Genomic DNA, 20,372 nt, shown 5'->3' with positions numbered 1-20,372 from the left:
TTTCATCTTTATTCATATATATATTAATTCCTAGACCTTCATTAGCTCTCTATCGTTACTGCCCTTTAATATTTATCCAATTTAGAGTAAATAATCTTAAATTAATTCGATACCGTAGGTTTCGGTTTACTCTTCGTTTTGACTGTGTAACAATTAATGTAATATTTACGTATTTCTGATCCAATTTGCAATCTTTGCGACACACCACGAGTTCAATAATTCTTAATTTGTAACCTAACTATTCTTAACGTAGTGTAATTACTTAAAGTTTATGTTTATTTTCTGTTTCAGAGTTTCGGTTTGAAAGTACGCACTACCGACCTGAGCATCGCTGACTGCCTTCAAACGGAATTCGGCGGGAAATTGGTGAATTCTGGTAAGTTATTATAATATTTATTATAACATTTATTATGACAACAAAGTGACACTTCATTACGTATTTAGTAAAGTCTGAGTAAATTTAGTATTCTCTATAAACATGTTAACGGACATTTAATAAGTTATCTTTTGGATAAGTGACGAAATACATATGTATTTTTGGCGTTATGTGTTTTCAGTGTTACATTCGCCGTTTAAACTGGAGTGATGCATAGTTTGTTCCCGCCAAGTCGTATTACTGGAGGATATACCGCTCTGACCAATCAGCTACTCGGGATCTTCCGAAGATAGCCGAATGAACTGCTCGGGACCGGCCGAATGTAACCGAAATGTCATTCGTTTCGAAGAAGTGGCGGGATAAGACGTAGAAGCCGTTTGCTCGTACCAAAGTGAGTGTTTGACATTTATCTTTCATCTTTATTCATATATATGCATATATATATTAATTCCTGGACTTTCATTAGCTCTCTATCGTTACTGTCCTTTAATATTTATCCAATTTAGACTAAATAATCCCAAATTAATTCGAAACCGTAGGTTTCGGTTTACTCTTCGGTTTCACTGTGTAACAATTAATGTAATATTTACGTATTTCTGATCCAATTTGCAATCTTTGCGACACACCACGAGTTCAATAATTCTTAATTTGTAACCTAACTATTCTTAACGTAGTGTAATTACTTAACGTTTATGTTTATTCTCTGTTTCAGAGTTTCGGTTCGAAAGTACGCACTACCGTCCTGAGCATCGCTGATTGCCTTCAAACTGAATTCGTCGGGAAATTGGTGAATTCTGGTAAGTTATTATAATATTTTAATTATGACAACAAAGTGACACTTTATTACGTATTTTTATATTGTTTTTAACCGTAAGTGAAATAATCGTGCTTTCGTGGTTTGTACTAAGATCAAATGAGAATTTTTTGGAGCAATTTTTTCAATACATATTGTTATGTAGTTGAAGCATTCAAAATGGCTTCCTTGAATGTTACAAAATTTGAACTACAACACTTTGAGACATTCAAATTGGAAATGTTTGTGATTTATGTATCTCGTAAAATTGTCGTGAAATTGTATTAAAATAGATTATAGATAATTTCTCGTGTTTTTCCATATGAGATTATTGTATTTGCATTTATATACAGTTTTTGGTGTAAATTTGATTAATACAAGCTGCATAGTTTATCATGCTTTTTATCAAAGCATACATAAATAATGCAACTTTGGTACTTGTAATGACTTTATGCATATGTAGAAAAGCGGGACATTGATTAAGTAAAAAAACAAACATGATTGCAGCATAGTTATGTATTATGCTACAACGTAATTCATAAATATTATAAACTGAATAATTGTCGTGTTATATTTATCAGTAATAATAATATTGAGTGTAACAAATTTGTCTTGTTTTTTTTTTCAGTTTCTTCAAATGTTGCATCACTGAACACTAAATCGGATATCCTGTTGTGAAGTTCCACCAGCAAAGACTCTAAACCCTTCTATCATCGGGTGAGTCCTTGCATGCCTTTTTTATTACTCCAATCCCCATTATGCCATAGGACGATTAGTTTAATGTGGCACAGGCAACTGATTGTATACATGCTAAATTTGGGGAGTATAGTGAACGTGGGTATGCTATCATACCTTGGCAATGGCTTTGACAATGGGATCACCCGTGGGTTGTTCAATATGTAGAGTCAAATATCTTATTAAAGAATCATGATTAGTCTTTTTGTCTTTAAAAATGAATTTCCGTTAGGGTCTTTTTCTTAATGACTGAATTGTATTAAATTAATAAGTATCCAATCTTTGCTTTTCAATTGTTATTAATACAAATTTGAATCATTTTAATTACAAATTAAATGAGAAAGAATCAAAGAATATTAACCTGTTAAAAGAGTAGCAACTAGTAATTTTTTTCGTTGGATTTTCAGGATAATGTCGTCCAGCAAAGCTCACATTCATCAGTGAGTACTCAATAAGATGTCCTCGGGCAGAGCTCCACGTGATTCAACATTCTTGTCTTATACGCAGCCCTTCTATCATCGGGTGAGTCGCATGCTTTTTGATTCCTCTGGTCCCCAATCATGCCGTAGGACGATAGGTCCGAAGCGGCACGGGAGACTGGTTGTATACGTGCTAAATTTGGCGAGTACAGTGAACGTGGATATGCAATCATATCCGCGAGTAGTAACATTGATCTGTTGTGTTCCTTAGCTAGGCTAGGGTCTTCTTGTATGCCATGTTTACAATTAGTAATGCAATTCATAAATATTTTATATTAAAAGTATATTTATGAGTTCAACTTTAAAAGTTTGATATAGAGGTGAATGTGATGCGAACGAAGTCACATTGCTTACTTATAATTTCAATGTCGTCGTCTGGTATCATTTATGAATGTAGAATGAAATACAATTTACATAAGGAAATTTACAGAATATAGAAAATACAATAAATTCACAATAGTCTACAACTAGTCAGCTGGTACAAAAATAGTATTGAATTCACTAATGTGTAAAAGAAATTTAGATAATAGATTTGATTGTAGAGTAGAAAGAACGGAACCATACGGGTATGTTTAAAATAAAGGGGAAACATAGTGGTGCCTTCTTAGATGAGCATGTTGTAGCAGTTAGCGCAATACCACGAGACGCGTCAGCACGTTTCAAAAACCGGAACCAGTGTCGCAAGACACAAAGGTATCATTCGTATTTGCAAGTTCCATGAATAGTGGAACACGTGTACTGGGAATCGCAATAAAGTATCGGTGCATAAAAAGAAGACGTATTAAGTTATGTCACCTGTGCATCGATATGCACGCCCTAGTGAAAAACCGCGTGTTATGGAACAATTTAACACGTTGTGCATGTATGACCATTGAAAAGTGCATTGCGATTTCCAGTTATCGTGGCCGGTGTTTTCGTTGCCACTGGCAAAGAACGCATACGGTTACGTACACGGGTAGACTACCGAGACGTACTGACGTGTACTCACGACCACTTTCATGGAGTGTGAGCGTTAAATGCAGGGAAGGTACTACTGTGTTTCACCAGCATGTATTGTGTCCTACAAACATATTTGTATGGTAGACGTATATACTCAGAAGGAATGAGTATTCTGTCTTTCATAAAGGGCAGAGCAGAGGTGTCCATCTATTGCTTATGAGCAGCATTCTTTCCCTCCGGAGGTTCCCTCATTATGGGTCTTAGTTTGACTCGTTCGAGTCAATCTGAGGTCGGTAGTGGAGGAAACCCACGAGGGGAGGCTCGAACAGCTGGTGGCTTGTGAGCGACATTTGGACACCTCTGTTATAAAGTATATTTTTATGATAGTTACTTGTTGCATATTAAGAAAATTTGATTTTACCCATTAGTGTGTTAATTATTATTTTTAACAGTTGTACCATCACTTGTAGACAAATACGAAAATGAATGGAAGTTGAATGTATTTACTAATGTAATTAGTAATACTATTTTTTACTACTTATTATTTTATAATTTGATTAATAAATGCAGGATTTAATATGATACCAGACTACTGCAAAGAAGTTTAAGATTAATACTTGTGAAGAATATATATTATCAGATTAACTATGCGTATTGAAATATATCAGGAATACGTACTCTCACGTTTCTCAAAGATAGTTATAAAAATTAAATAGTGCACTTTCATACACATAGATTGAGTTAGAACTCAACGTTCTGGACAAATGTGATATTACAGACCATGTACAAGAAGGCATTTCGCGACGGGTAGATTTCTGAGTCAAAGTGACATGATTTGTTACGTTTATGTTATCTGTCTTACATTGACTTTGACGACGGAATCGCACGAGGGTTGTTCAATGTATAGAGTCAAATATCTTATTATATAATCATGATGTAGAGTCTTTGTCGTTAAAAATGAATTTACATTAGAATCTTCTTACTTGTTAATACAAAGTCGAGTCATGGTTGTTGCAAATGAAGTGAGAACTAATGAGAACACATTAGACCGTTAGAAGAACAGAAACTAATAATTGTTTGAGTCAGGATTTTCAGGATAATTATTCCGTGTTCGTTGCTCAAACCTTTTCACGTGCCCAGGTGCTACTTGATTGGGCGAGAGCAGCGAGGAACGATGATTTGATTTCATATATAATAACAATAACATGTGTATGCGACTGGCAATGCGTTAACTTACCGTGCACGACGTATTTTCCACTTGTGTATGTGGTTGTTAGGCAGTGGAATTGCGTCGGTCAGATTTCTATCAATTAACATTTCATGTGTCGTTGTTCCTTGGAAGAACAATTTCTCACAATTCCGGTATCGGTCGTACATATACCATTGCTTTATATGATGCTTATAATAAAATTTTCATGGAATATGTACTGGTTTCGTGTCTCTCGCTATCAGACGAGAAAATTAACACATAATCGATATAAAGTATACCAAGTATACACATATTGTTTAAACAATTTTTTTATTCTCGCAATGGATGCTAGCCTTTGCCAGTCGATTTCAGGAAAATGGTACGTACCTATTTAGAGTGTGCAAGTTGAATATCGCGCTCGGGTGTCGGAGACGTCCCGGGACGTTCTCCCTAGGTCTTAGGTTGAATTGCACCCGGGCGTATGCTTGAGAACCGTGGAGTGTTGTGTGTTGGTGAGAATCTGTCTTTTGCCAAATATTTGTTAAATATAGGGCTAAATAGGCAGGTAGCATTTTTTCTGGTGTGTGAATGTCCGATTAGACTGTAAGTAGGTAGGGGCCGGGGCAGGCTATCATATTCTCTGATGGGGTACGCGTGCGTAGGTTTCGCGTGATAGTCCTGCTACCGGGATAATTTGTAGCGTCGATACGAAACTGGTCCAGACGGAGTATGCCGTCTGCTTCCGGTTTCGATTTCGATTCTTCAAATTCGGGAAATAGTTGTGTCGCGATCGCGGTCGGAACTATAGGATAGGCGAAACGCACGACCTGCTCGATTGCACATGTGGTACGAACATACAGACTCTTGGAGTCGTTGGTCGTCCACAACCGAGCAGCATCAGGGTTACAGATGGGCGGACCGCCGATGAAAAAGAAGAGGCCCAGCACAAACTGTGTACTCAAGAGGGCAGCAACGAATGGCTCTGTATCTTCGGATGTGGAGTCATTACTAAATATTTGTTCACTGTACTCGCCTGTATTTGTAGTAGTAGTTTGTATATTGGCCGTTATATCGGCCCAACGACCAGCAATATTAGGCAAAATCGTGGTTTGAATTAGTGTTGCGGATGAGACGAGATTACGGTTTGCATGGAATTGTAAATTTTCAATACAGATCATCGTGGTTGCTTAGAGAATAGTTTTGCGAAAAATCAGACCGTGTTTCCTTTAAGATTGTTTTTATATTTCAAAGTAGTGTTGCGATAATGACTGAGCGCGATTGAAGTTATTCTTTTTTTAATTAGTATTGCAATAGAGATTGGGTCGCGTCTGGCTTAGTCGTGCGATCATCGAATGCCTAAAAGTTCCATTTAAATCATTGTCCTGTGACAATGTTCATACTTCCAGCAGCATTCATATTCCAATCAAAGAATTTACAGAATAAGAAAAAGGAATCTAAAGTAATTTTCAGTAGTTCCATACATCTTTATCTCGAATAATTTTCTAAAACACTCAAAGTACTAGACATCGTGTGCGAAAAAGTGGGGTCATGGAACCCCGGAGCATGCGTGGAAACCCCGTGGGGTGAGTGTGTGGGGTCATAGAACCCGCGCATGGGGCGCCACAGACCCCGTGTAGTGAGAACGTTGGTTCACAGTACCCCCACAGAGGGCGCCACAGACGTGTGGTGAGAACGTTGGTTCACAGAACCCCCACAGAGGGCGCCACAGACCGTTGGTGAGACCGTGGGGTCATAGAACCCCCCGGCAGTGTCACCAGAGACCGCGGGCCCGAGGCAATGGGGTCATATAACCCCCATTGGAGGCGCCAGAGACCCCGTTTGTGTGAGGAAATGTGGTCATATAACCCCCGGAGCATGACAAGAGTTTTGAAACGTGATCCTTTATCGTTGTTGCTTGTACGAGTATATATATATATATCGAACAGAATTTTTACGTACTTTTGATAAAGTAGGAAGGACACATTATTTGAGTGCAAGATCTTGAGCTTGGTCCTGTCAGGTGTCACTATATTTTGACTTCAATGTTTAGCTACTCTCGAAATGTTATTAATTCAAAGTCCGACAATTAACAATTTCATGAATTTAAATTATTGTCAGGCGGTATCGAAAATAATACTACAGTAAATGCAATAGAACAGTCTTCCTTCGTACAACTGGACCCCTCATAATAAAGCAGAATTGGTACGAGTATTTTCGTCTTGTTCTATGAATCTATCAGAAGTCACAGCGATTGACAACATGGAATAAATATTGGAAAAAATTATGAAGCTATGAACGCTATTTCTTTGTTTTTTTTCAAACTCATCTAATATTCTAACAAGTAAATATTATGTACTGAGCCATAAACGTGGGTTTAATATTACAGTATATCAGTCATGGATACAGATAATGAAACATTCGAATTTGAATGTAAAACCAGAAGCTGTTCGATTTAGCTTTTGGAGATAAGTTCGTATACCGTTCCAAGACGGACACGAAGATCATAACGATACAGCCGAAATTCACTGAAAATGCAATTTTTCTCCAATCCTTTCCGCTGTTCCCAACCAAATTCCTCGCGTGGATACGGTTATTCGTATCGTTTTAACGAAGGGTCTTGCGGTTTCCATACTTGGTGAACGTCGAAGAGAAAAAAGGGTTTTGTGCGAGCAAGTTTCGCCGCTATCAGATCCTTCTGTCGGCGACGTATCCGCGAATTTATTGCTTCGCTTCTCCGCCGAGGCGGGAGTGCACGATCTCTCTTCGGTGAATTCCCTTTAGGATAGCGCCTTGTCTGTCAATTCCTCGCTATGGTCAAGACACTTGGTTCCCCTCATCGATTATCTGTCCTCCCTCGAGGTATCCATGCAACGAGAACGGTTCCCGAGGCCAGTAACCCGTCCACACACACGGGGAAACCTCCAGAATCCTTTTTATCTTTACAGTGAAATTGCTCCACGATTCCTTCTTTCTTTCACGGGTAGCTTAAAAAATGAGCCACAAAAATAAATAAAATTACAGAAATGGAATAACTAAATATGCATATACAATGGAGGCAGAAACTGTGTTTAAATATCAGAAATGTTTTAAGTATTAAAATCGAATCTTCTTGTTTGTAGAATTTAGACTCGATTCCGTTGAAGAAGATCACTGGTTAATGTTTGTTCCATTCCATTGTATTCTTTCAATTAACTGAGGATACACGTGCATAGAGATGAATCGTCGAGAATCCTCTTCGTCTTTCCGGTCGTGGGAAAATAAAATAAGTAATTATTCCAAAAACAGAGCGATCGAATAATAAAAATCGCGAACAGGTATCCGTCGTTAAATCGCAAACGATTACGAAAATTACAGTCGAAGTTTTTAATCGGTAATTCAGTCGATTTTCGCGGTCATCGACAACGATCGCGTATGCATCGATTCGTCCGTAAGTGTAATTAATTTTTTACCATGAAGCAGTTTAATTTGATTCCCGTCCTAATGTAATTAAATTCAAGATTAATCGTGGATCATGTGTGTGTCCATAATCGTTGGATCGTGCGTTGCAAACAGCTAGTTTACATATCTGTACCGCGGACATCTTGACGTTAATAGCATGTCCCAAAAGGATCTTGATAAATTCGCGGGCTTGTTCTTAATTACCCTGGGCATCGTTCGTTATTAAGTGCGCATCAATTATCATCGAGTCGATCGGGGCCGGGTGAACGGCGAGAAGATGATAGGCTCCATCACGTAAATACATCTTGCTCCAATTACACAGGCAAAGATATGTCATCTTCGCCGTGTACGGACCTTAATTAGCGTAATATTAGACCCGCCGTGATTTGACCATAGCCGAGCTGCTGGTGTATCAGATAACGTCATTTTGGCGTGCATTCCGACGATGATACCTTCGTTAACGTCTCGACAACCGGTCACATAAATTCACCTGAATGTGATGATCGTTTGCGCGATTTTAGTTTACGAGTGTATAAAAGAGGAACTCAAGGAAGCTGGTTATCATTAACGTTACACGTACGTACCAGTGTCGTATAACTCATAGTTTACATGGAATTTAATTAACACATAGGAAGCTTTATAACGTTCTGGCACAAGTCCATCGAAAATGTAAAGTGAAACCGGAAATGTTATTATATAACTTGCTCATAAATAATTTATCAAAAATGTATAACAGAAAACATTCAGTTGATTTGATAATTTTGACAAGAGAAATATTTTTGAACGAAGAAATTCTAATTGACTGACAGAAATTATATTGATTGTCTTAAACAGTCTTATCCAGTAGGGACTATAATAATTTAGTAGTTACATCGGGGAATCAGTTCAGAGTAACTTTTATATTTTGATTTCCTTTCTTTAATCCTCTAACGGTAAGGTCCGGGTCGTATCCGACCAAAGTCGTATGCCGTTTCACAATCTGGAAATTCTGAACGAACCAGAGAACCCACATCGTCTACCCCTGTCGTCATCCATTCCGGGATCGCCCGCGAGATTCCTGTGAACGAAAGAAAAGTACCACGGTCGGTCGATAGAGAAGTACAATCGAGAGAAGGACCGGGCACCAAGGGGCCAGCAAAAACGGGGAACAGCTTGATTCACGGAATCGAAGGGATTTAATGAATCCCCGTGGTCCCGGGGCTCCATGAGCACAGAGATTCGATTATTCCTTTAAATCCGCAATCAGCTGCGGGACGCGCTCGAGTTTCTTTATTACTACGTCCTTGGGAAACGGCTATTAAGGATCGCAAAGGTTTCGTGATTTCGTCGGTGTATACTTTCTCCACCTTTGTCCCCTGGATCACGATCCAAACGACCAGCAAGAGGGGGGAGAGGGGGGCAAGAAGAGAGACAAAAAGAGAAAAAAAAATCAGGACACGTCGGTGTTTCGGGCTACCGTAAAAGCGATCCGAGTGGGAGGGAAAGGGGGCAGGGGCGAGTATCGTGGCCGGTAGAAAAAGGAGGGCGTTGTGATAAAGTACGGGCAAGAAGAACGGTGGGGGGAGTACGCGGTGGCTTAAGGGGGGATGAAGGGGGTGGAAGAGGGGGGGAGGGAGGGCAGAAGACTGAGAGAGCACGGTCGCGCCGGTGCGAGTTTCTTATGGCGCGCTTGGGACAGAAAGATCCGCCGCAAAAAAGGACCGCCCTGGCTGCGCGGACGCGCAGAATCTGCAATTATATCGCAAAAAAGGAGCCGAGTGTCCGGGACAAACTGCTTCCTGGCCCGTAAACAATGCTGCCAAATAAGTCGCCGGGCATAAATCGTTCGGCGCTCGCCCCCGGGGGCCGACTGGCGCGCTCCTCTCGCGCGGAGCAACTGGCACAGAACACCGCCCCGCCCCGTCCTTCCCAATCACGACGATAAAAAGCCAATCGATCGCTAAACTCTTTATTCCGCCGCTCTGAAAGCTCTTCAGGGGAACGAGGAAGGGTAGAGGGGCACGGGTGGATCACGGTCAGGGGAGATACGGATTTACGATTCCTGGTACCGCTCACCAGCCAGATATCGCGATATAAAGGTTTCTTACGACTGGTCAGAACCAGGCGATCGATGTATACGATGTATATAAGAGGTTTGATCGAAAAGTTTCCGGAATTTTTATTTTTTTCTTTGTGACGGCTCTTATTGTACTTGCCTACCTATTCTACCCTTTCTCTTCATATATTTCGACGCACAACCGCGAGATCACTTTAACGCGTTCAGCCCGATTCATACACACGATAATTCAACACCGTCTCTCGCCTCGTAGAAAGGTGGAGAAGTAGTCCCTGTTAATGAAAGGAAGAACCTAATTAATCCAGTGTACATCGCGCGAGGATTCGGGGTCTAACCGAGGACGACGCCCCCTTTTCTCCCCCGAAAATCCGCTCCAGTCGTAGAAGTTCCGAAGGCCCAGACCGTTAACGCGTTCTTCTCGTACCCACTTCGTAATTATAATGGTCTGGTTAATCTGATGGGATTAATTTTTTCTCTCTCGGAGCTGATTCTCGAGAGACGAACAAGCTCTTTCTGTCCCGATTATCAGGAGGGGGCGGTCGTCTCTCGCACCTGGTTAACGCGCTAATGAATTCTCGGCATTGCGTAATTATGGGGTAAAAGCGCGAAATCTCGCGCTAGCGAGAGCAACCTCGCCCTCTCGTTGCCCTCTTGCGTTCTCCGTGTTTCGTTTCTCCTCGGTCTTCATTTTTTTTTCTTTCTCTTTCGTTCTTCTGGTCCCGTATGAAAAATAATTACACCGTTCGGCAAGACGATATCCGGTTACGACTTGACACGAGCTCGTTCCTCTCCGCGGCGGCCACGGTTATCATAAATTATGGCCCCAACGGAAAAAGAATTCCTTTCCGCAATCGAAGTTTACGATCGGGGATGCGCGCGCTTATTGAGATGCTGCGCGCGCTTAACAAGGATACGCGCCGGTTGTAAAATGGCCCTCACCGTTTCGTTTTTATATCGCTTTTTGCGGCTCGTGTGGCTTCGGGATAAAAGCGCTGTTAATTAAGGGTTTATTTTTCGGCGCGCCGTTATGCGAGGACGCGGTGGGAGGCGGATATTTTTGCGGACTTAATAAATTTTTTCGGGAGGCGGTCAAGCACTACGAAATGTGTTCGGTACGGTGGAGTTTCTTGGGTGAAGATAAATTGGAAATAGAGGTTTGATAGCAACGACTTGAGGAACGATAGGAAGGTTATGAGAGGTGGGGATTGGTGGATTCGAGATTAAAGATCGACAATCCTCGTGTCGTATGTTACATATCTGTGGCGCCATTTGTGACTTTCAAGATGTTGAACAATTTTTTTTTAATAAAAAAAACGCGTAGAGCCTGAGTTTTATTACAAAATGTCTAATATTTACTTATTGTTTTAAGGGATTATGGAAGGTTCGCATAGAAAATATAGGTGACTTTTTTTAGAAAAAAATTATTTATTTATTCTCTTTCCGGATATAACTGATATAAAAAATCAACATAATAGAATTTCTCTATTATCTTTAATCGAACCTGTAACGGAAGACGTAAAATTCACTCGAATGTCCGTTTCCGCGAGCCACACCGATAAAACATGGATTAGCATAAACATCCATAGGCTCATTGCGACCATTTCTCTAAACCGTTCCACGAAGACAGTCCTTTAATTGCATAGAACTCATTCCACCCGTAGATACTTGCATCGTGTAAAGCAACAATTTATCACATTACAGGCGAAAGCATTTTCCCCCGCGATAAGCCAACAGCCGCCCCGACTTAATTGAAACACACTCGTCGAACCGGTCGATTAAGTAGACAGAAATCGAATAAATCGTCGGTCTAATAATAGGAAGTAGCCGAAGCAGTTCGCGATCGGTCTGAAGACCAACTCCACGCGATCGTTTCCAGCAGCGTATCATCGCTGCAGATGGAAACGTGTCATTAATCAGATAAGGGTCTGAAAACCGGCGTGTATCTCCGTGAAATTCCCATCACGGCCCCTCGGCCGTGGTGGTGAACCGTGGCAGAAAAACGAACGTGGATGTCTATACATATATGTATACCGCGGGATCGGTGGGGCTGATTTACGAAGGCGCGAATTAGCCCGTAATTGCCTCTAAACGGATCGCGCATTAATATATATTGGGTTGCCCGGTTATGGAGCGGGACTTTATCGCACGTAAATCGGTCGTTACCTCGCGACTCCTACCCTCCACGCCCTCGTGTAATTTTTAACGATGGGTGTAACCGCTGCGCAACGGAATCGAGGATCGTCGGCAATGGCGCGTAACCGATCGTAGATCCATGGAGGCGCAGCCTGCCTCTCGAGAAATACTACGCTATCTGAAACGTCGTCGAGTCGTCGATTTCATATTAAAGTATCAGTTCAATTCAATAATACAATACAATTAGCTGTATTTCTTAGTAACCTATACTTAAGTGTAGTTCTAGTGTTAAACATCGTCGGGGAATGGTTGTTTCGTTGCCGGTACCGAATACGGTATTTTTGTGCGGTAATTGAAGCTCATTAGCGCGTCCCTGCGCCCTTCAGATGTCAATTAATATAACGTATTGGGTGGTCCGGTGGAGGTTGTGCATCTGATTACCCTTGTATGCTATTAAAGATGCGGAAATATGCTTGACACGACGTGAGAGAATTTTTTTGAAAGTGTTTTAATAGGGGAATGTGGGGCAAAACTCTACGTGTCCACCTATGAAAAACATCAAAGTATGTACCCCTCGATACCATGTACCTAAGTGTGTCAGTCGATTTCCGGAACAATTTCCAGTCGACATTGCAGCGCTGAAGATCGTTAATTCCCCTAGAGAAGCCAGCCAGGACGAGAAAGCGTAACTCATCTACCGCGAAGTTTGCCCCTGATCGGTCCTTTAAAGGCGTCCTCCTTTACCTTCATCTGTGTGGGGGCCCGGACTCCTCGAGCTGGCATAAAGGGTCAACTTTGTAACAGAACCGATCATAAAAGTTGCTCGCCGTTCTCGTATCCTTCGTCTCGTATGGGCGCAGAGCATAAATCTCCGCGGATGAATGTAACCGGTAGGGCATAACCGCCTAACAGGGCGGCACCCCCCTTTCAACAGAACAAAGAGTTCGGCCATTAAAACATCCTCTTCTCAACAATGTAGATCTGCGCGGCGAAATCTCTCGCGGACACCCGTGGCTGGTTGAATCGCTAATAAAATGTTACAAATTCGTCGCACAGAGGGTAGTTTATGGCGCGTGTGAGACCTTCATCCTCTATCTCTCGCGACGCGTTTAATACCCCGCGGGATTATTATTCCACGGCATTGTGGGCTCTGCCATTACGACTTTGCCCTTGGGTTTCAGCGAGGCCAACAGTCGTACATTGAATCGGTTTTAATTCCGGCTGAATCGAGAGATTCATGACGGCTCTCCACGCTCTGGTCCATGTGACGGATTCTTGTGACCCCCAAAGGTGGCAAAGAGTTTCATTTCTTTCAGACGGGATTGTAATAAATCATGTACAGTGATAGGCCATGCTTTAGGCTCGTGAAAAATGTTTCGAATTCAGTGGCGCGGAGGGTGGCACTAATTGGGAGGTCCTTCGATACGGGTTTATGGAGCGGAAGATATTTGTGATTTATGTTGAGGGAATAGCTGCTTGCAGGGATGGATGTTTTCGTTGAGAATCCTTTTTTTTATTTACATATATGGGTTGAAGTTTTATAGTGTAACTGGATGGAGTATAATAAGGGAGGAATAACCTATAATGGATAGAGTTTAGAACTTATAAAAGCTTTAGAATATAGAAAAGTCTTTGTAGATCTTTTATGGCCATTTTTAATGACGAATACTGTTCAGACGATTTCTATAAAAGCAACTACAAACTTTGCGAATAAACAATGGCCTGACTACTCACTTACACATTTACTGTACAATTATTCAACCCAAAGCTGTTTCTGGTTGTATCCATAACCGTTGAAATATACTCCAAATCTCGTTTCCAAGATTTCTCAATTTCTAGGACTTGGGATTTTAATAATCTTGAATAAGCGTTGATTCAGGGACAGGTGGTGGTTCCATTCCAAAACTCGTGAGAAACTTCACGTAACGTCCCTTTGACGGAAAAGATCTTGCTCACAGGTGGTGCGTGGGGCCGATATCTAGCTAACCGACCCTTTATTTCACGGTGAAAAAACCTATGGGGGAGAACCCTTAAGAAACCCCAATCTCAACCCTCCTATTCCACGGCGAATCCAGATTTTTCGAAATTCTATATCCACTGACTCGTCAATGCTCCTTTGTCGGATATGGAGTGACACGCGTGGTCGTGGAACGCCATTGTCGAGCCCCGAAAGGATTTCTCCCTTCCACGATCTGATTCCGCTGATCGTAGAGGGGTTGAAAGCTGAGCTCCCTTCTCGGTTAACCGATTATTTGGAAATATTGATCCACTATTTGATCACGTTCGGTCCAAATATTGATTTCCCTTGATCGGATTTTTCGAGCCTCTCAACGTTCTGGTAATTAATCTGTTTTGCGACGAAATTATTTGAAAAAACTTTTTACGAATTAATTTCCAATACATTCTCGGAGAAAATATTTTTCTGTCAATAATCTTGACATTTTGAATAATTTGAATGCATTCCTATTTTGAAGAAAGTTAATTTCTCGAAGTACTCTCACGGTTGAGATACTACCCCGAAATTCAAATTGACATTATCCTTTACTACATTTTAATTTATACCGTAAATTTTTGTCAAAGGTAATATTACTGATTTCAACTAATAACAATTTTTATGAAAATTTAATCTAACAAAATTCACCCCTTTATGTGACACGACTTATATAGTAACTTTTTCACGTAGGATACTCTGCTTTTCTGTTCGCGAGCAACGCTTTTTCTTTTTCCTTGTATCGGGCACCATGGAAACGGGGTTACATGGAAAAGGTGGAAAAAGGTTTTTTTCGTTGAATAGCTCTCGCACGATGATTCCCTTCGCGGACAAAAGGTTTAACCTCTTCACGAGTGTGTTCGATTTTCGGACGTTTTACGTGAAATCGGCGCACCGTGCACGCTCGTCGGAGAAAGGAGAGGGAGAAAAAAATTGTCCGGTTCAATCGAACGGATGGGATAAGTCCTAGACACAAAAGCCTTATTGTATCTCGAATTTTTATAAGGATCCTCAAGACGTTCCATTGTGCGAAAATTGGGGGTTTAGGCTGGACCGGTATCGCGGAGGCGGAAAGGGATAACGAAACGAGTCCCTCGACCATAAAAATGTGGAAAAAAAGGAAAAGTTGATCTTTCGTCGATGTCGGGTCGTCTGCGTTCGGGGATCAGAAAAATTGGGTTCGTTCGATTTTTGTTATCGCATCGAACTTCATCAAATATATCGAGTTGTTCGGAAAATTTGCAGCGTTTTTAAGGGTAGAATCAACATCTATAAGGGAGAAAAACGAAAGCAAAAAGATCCTCGAAGGTCCAAGGAATCGCAACCATTCTCCGTAGGCCATATTTTTTATGTCTTCACTTTCCTTTTCCTGGCGATTAAACCGACCCGTAAAACGCCTAATAAACTCACGATCCCAGTGTCTCCAATCGTCATGTTTCGCGCTTAGGAGAAAATTTAACCCTCATAATATCACCCTGTCGAGTGGAAATGGTTCCCAGCTGCCACGACGATCAGCCTGTCAAACGGTGCCGCCTCTCTCGTTCGCGCCATAGAAAGTTGCACGCGCATAAGCGTGGTTCGTTCCTCGTCCAATGATCTCGCGGTCGCTAATTTGGGCCCCTTTTGCCCCCTTTGATTCTAGCGACAGGTATCAAATTCCAATATTTACCGGAGTATTCGAGCTATCGCGCGATTGAAATTCCAGCGGCTTCGTTGGACGGTTCCGTATCGGTGGCGGCGCCGTTTCGATCTTAAATCGGCAGAGCCTCGATAGAGATGGGGCGGGATAGGTGCGGTATTCGTAAAAATTTACGATATTAGAAGCCGATAGGAAGCGCGCGCGCGCACGCGCGGCTCACTTTGCCTCTTTGTGGAAGGGGATGAGGAGAGGTCCCAGTAGGTATAAGCAACAGATCACAGACAGGAAATCGCGATAGCGGCCGCGCGGGGATTCCACTGAGCAGCCGACTTTATAACATTTCACGAACCGGAAATGCAATATGGCCGGCGCACGTGGGCTGGCGCGGGGCGCGTATAAGTGTACCTATACATACAGTAGTGGGATATACAGGGTGTTTCAAAATGATGGGACAATTCGCAGCATGCATATTCCTCATGCAAATACAAATTGACAAGTCCTTTACCGTTTTGTAGTCTGAGACTCCATTTCCGAGATATTAGCAGTTGAACGAACTTAGCTAAAAACCGACCGATTCAACTGCTCATATCTCAGAAATGGAGCTTCAGATTACAAAACGGTAAAGGATATTTTGATTTGTATTTGCACGAGGAATATGTATGTTGCGGCTTGTCCCATCATTTTGGGACATCCTGTACAGTCAGTTAGCTAGCCAGCCAACAGCAGCAGGCGTAGCGTAAAAGCGGCGGCCGATGTTTCGCTGCTCCTCGTGAAATGAATAAAAGATGCTGCCCCGGCAGCATCGCTTACTCATTAACGTTCGTGTGCTGCACTGGCCTCCTCGTCGGGGCTGGAATTTAAGCGGTAACGTGAGAGACCTCTCCCTCTCTGGTATATCTATACGTACAAGAAGGGGAGGGGTGGTAGGCGCGTGGGCGAGACTCGATGCTTCGGCACATAATACGAATGCATAATTCCATCGTGTCTTTGCCAGGCGTACATGCTCCCTAGGTTGCGCGTCAGTTTTAACGTCATGGAGCTTAATGAAATCACGGTGTGTGTCGTATAGTTCGCGGATGCTTTAGGCGGAGAATCGTCCATTTGCAAGTGAAGGACGCCTGTGGTTTCAGGATTGTTATAAACCGACTATGACTAAGATTATTCCCATTAAAATTCCCTGAAAATAACATAAAATAGGATGGGGCGAACTTTAGACTTAGGATCCCCAAAAGTCGAAAAGCTGCTTGGGGGTCTTCCACGCCCAAAACGGGAGGAAGGAAGAGATCGTTGTTCTATGTAAACCGCCTTAATAACCTGGACCACTGTCTAGTGGCAAGTCCAATGACGGCACCACTAGTTTCTGAGGCTACAAGGGGGAACACCAACGACGACAACTGGCAGCAAGACGATAACAGAGAACGGGAAGCCGGGAATCGGTGCTTGCCGACCAACCGGGTCGAACGTGTTCTCGTCAAAGAGTTTCATTCATCCGCGCGGCAAACTTCACTCGCGCAGACACGTGTGCGTTGCAGAGCCAGCGCATTGTAAACGAGGATTTATGTCCTTTCGGCGACACTCAAGGCCCTCTTTTACGCGCTCCCTTCTCGTCCACTGTTTTTCTCATTTTCATCTGACAAGCTTGACGCGGGATCATTTGTGACCCGTGACTTCCGGAGAACACTTAGGCTCACGCGTTCAACGAATTATCGTATCCCTTTTTTTCGAAATATTTTATTACAAGATAAGAGGTAAAAGTCACTATTTATTAAGTTTCATTAATAGACTGCTGAAGTTTACGTGCATTAACAATATTCGATACTTTATTTTTTCTATTACGGGTTGCAGTATGCTAACAATAATTCATAAACAGTACTGAACTATATTAAAATCTTTATTTTATCATGCTTTTATTGATTGAACAGTTTACTCATTAAACATTGCTTAATAATGATGAAAGATCACTAGCTTGACTAGGCAGACTTGTTTCGTCATCCAATATTTCTTTCTCGAGGCTTCAGGGCAGTGGAAAGTTAAAAGTTTGGCGCCCGTGTCGAATCCAAGGAATTGAAATCGTCACTGAAAGAATACACTTCCCGCACGAAACAGTAGAAACAGATAGTATCTTCCGGATTTAATGGACCCCGAGCGTTTTCACCGATATTCCTGAGTTGCTTTCGACTCGGTCCTCAATTCGAGGTTCTTTTAGTCGAGCGGAGCCTGGACAAAGGGACACTTTCGATCCTCCGCTTCGCATATTGACGTGGGCCTTATCGATCGGTCTCACATTTGGAGCCTCGTGTCTCGATTCTCTCGCTTCTAGAACGTATTCGGCCCCGGAGTCAGTGACAATGGACCCTCGAATTCTCGCTACCTTATCACGCTTTCTATCGCGGAGACAGCGGTCTATAATTTATTTCTCCCTGCAGGCTCGTGGTCCCTCGGAAGTCAGTCAACGGGATTACATATACACGTAATTATTTTCCAACCAAATGGAAAGTAATCGTTGCTTTCGACAGAGGAACGTGGACTTTATGTGACTGAAAATTTCATTGCGAGCACTTATCTCAGTTCTTTCAATACAGCATTCTATATCATTTATTATAATTATTTTTTTTTTTTATTTACACTCATTTTATGTTATTCAATGACAGTAGCAAATTACATTCATGAAAAATAGCAAGAACTCTAATAGAATAACGTAACAATTTCTTCTTTAACCCTGATCTAAGGGTAAACTAACTTCTTATCTACTCGCGATTTCATCGTTTCAAATGACTTGGTTATCACTAGCAGTCGAGACATCGCTAGAAATTGATCGAGCCATCGTGAGATCGTTAGACGGGATATGGGAAAGGATTTTGAATTAAGGGTTGTGTGGGCGGACTACTTAGCGGGGTGACGGCTTCTGTATTTCATGGCTTCGGTCCCATCCCCGCCTTTTACAGCCTAAAAAATAATGGTCGATCGTCCTGATCTTGTTCGAGCTATCTTAGATATCTCACTTCGCCGCGACTTGTCACTGGTTCCCTGGGGGGTGGGGAAGTTTGTCCGTTTCGTTCGGCGTCCGAAGTTCGTGTGGGCGTGTGGAACGAGTATCGAGTAGCCGGGCACGGTCGTTTATCCCGGCGTTACTAGGCTCGCTGCATTAAGAGTAGTTTAATAAATTCACGGGCTGGACGACGCGCGACAGGCCAGAGCGCCGCCTCGACTGTGAGTTACGAGCGTATTTCGGTTCGTTCCTCGCGACCGGAAGCTCGATCTTCTAGCAGCGGATACGGCTCAATCGGAAGTTGCCGAAACGATTCTTGAAACGTCTTCATTTGCAGATGGGTCGTTTGAAAAGTTCTCGGAGTGCAGTACAAATGACATTAATAGTCCTGAAATCGTAACGGAAACATAATTTTTAGGTTTAAAACTAGAAGGGAGATGCAGACTTTATTATCGTCCTCACTTTTTTATCGATCAAATTATTTAAAAATATTAAAACATTAACTATTAGACTACCCCCTATATAATTACAATATTATAGTGTTAAATCTCTTACAAAAACAGGACGATTTAGCAATTATTATACGTTCTAGATATTCTTTTCGTTGTTCAGTTATTGTTAGTAATATTGTAATGTCCATGACGGAAGTTATATATGATCAACTCGATGTTTGCAAGACTAGCTTTCAAAATGATTATTATTTGAACATCCGGAGTCACGTGTAACCATGTGGAATGCCTGATGCATCAGGGTGTTCCGTGCTGGCTTTCCAACCAGCAGGTGATATCTTATTGATAGTTCATAAAAAAGAACCGGGCTCTCGACGCAAGGGGCCAAGGTTGAAGAAAGGCCGGTCCATCTTCACGTCCATCAAACGCATATCGAACCACAAGGGAGAACGATGAGGATCCCATTGTTGCCAAGACTTTTGTGAAGGCCCCTTCTTTCGCTGCACTTGAGAGAAAGAAGCGTAATCTCGATTTATTCGTTAAACAGTCCCTCCAAAGTGGATGCATCTACATCCAAGAAGGAAAATATATTTAGGTATGTTGTCCCTATAGAAACTATATAAAATGAAAAAATGTCGACTGTTTTAGCTATTGATAGATTTTTAACGTCGGGACCTCCGTGAACGAAACCGGAAAAATCGGCTGATGTCCTTGTTGTTTTCTCGATTTATCCTATTCGGGCGGTAAACCCGGGGACACATGTGCGCGACGTAAAATTAATGCGCGAAGAAACGATGTCGGAGCAGATGTCGAGGTGGTAATTAGGGTTAAACGGAACCATTCTGCTAGATACTGGTAGAAGGAACGCGGCTGTGAGTTATTTTCGAGTGGTGTGGATCAATACAGGCGGCGCTCAGCTGTAGATTTGGACTAATTTAGAAGGGTACGGTGGCATTTTTCTGGTGGGGTGCAGTCGGATATCATTTTTTAATGGTTCGAGTAAAACAACATTTTTCAAGGCTTTTATAGCCTGCTCTGTATCCATTTTTGAAACTACAAGTTACTTTTTATAAATTGAATGTAATACTGATGATGTCACCGAATCAAAGAATAACGTTGCAGACATAATTACTAGTCAATTTAAAGAGGAAATTATTCTTCAAATAA

This window comes from Dufourea novaeangliae, unplaced genomic scaffold, assembly GCF_001272555.1.
Source record: "Dufourea novaeangliae isolate 0120121106 unplaced genomic scaffold, ASM127255v1 scaffold316, whole genome shotgun sequence".
NCBI lineage: Eukaryota > Metazoa > Arthropoda > Insecta > Hymenoptera > Halictidae > Dufourea > Dufourea novaeangliae.
Note: the sequence above shows the minus strand (reverse complement) of the source record.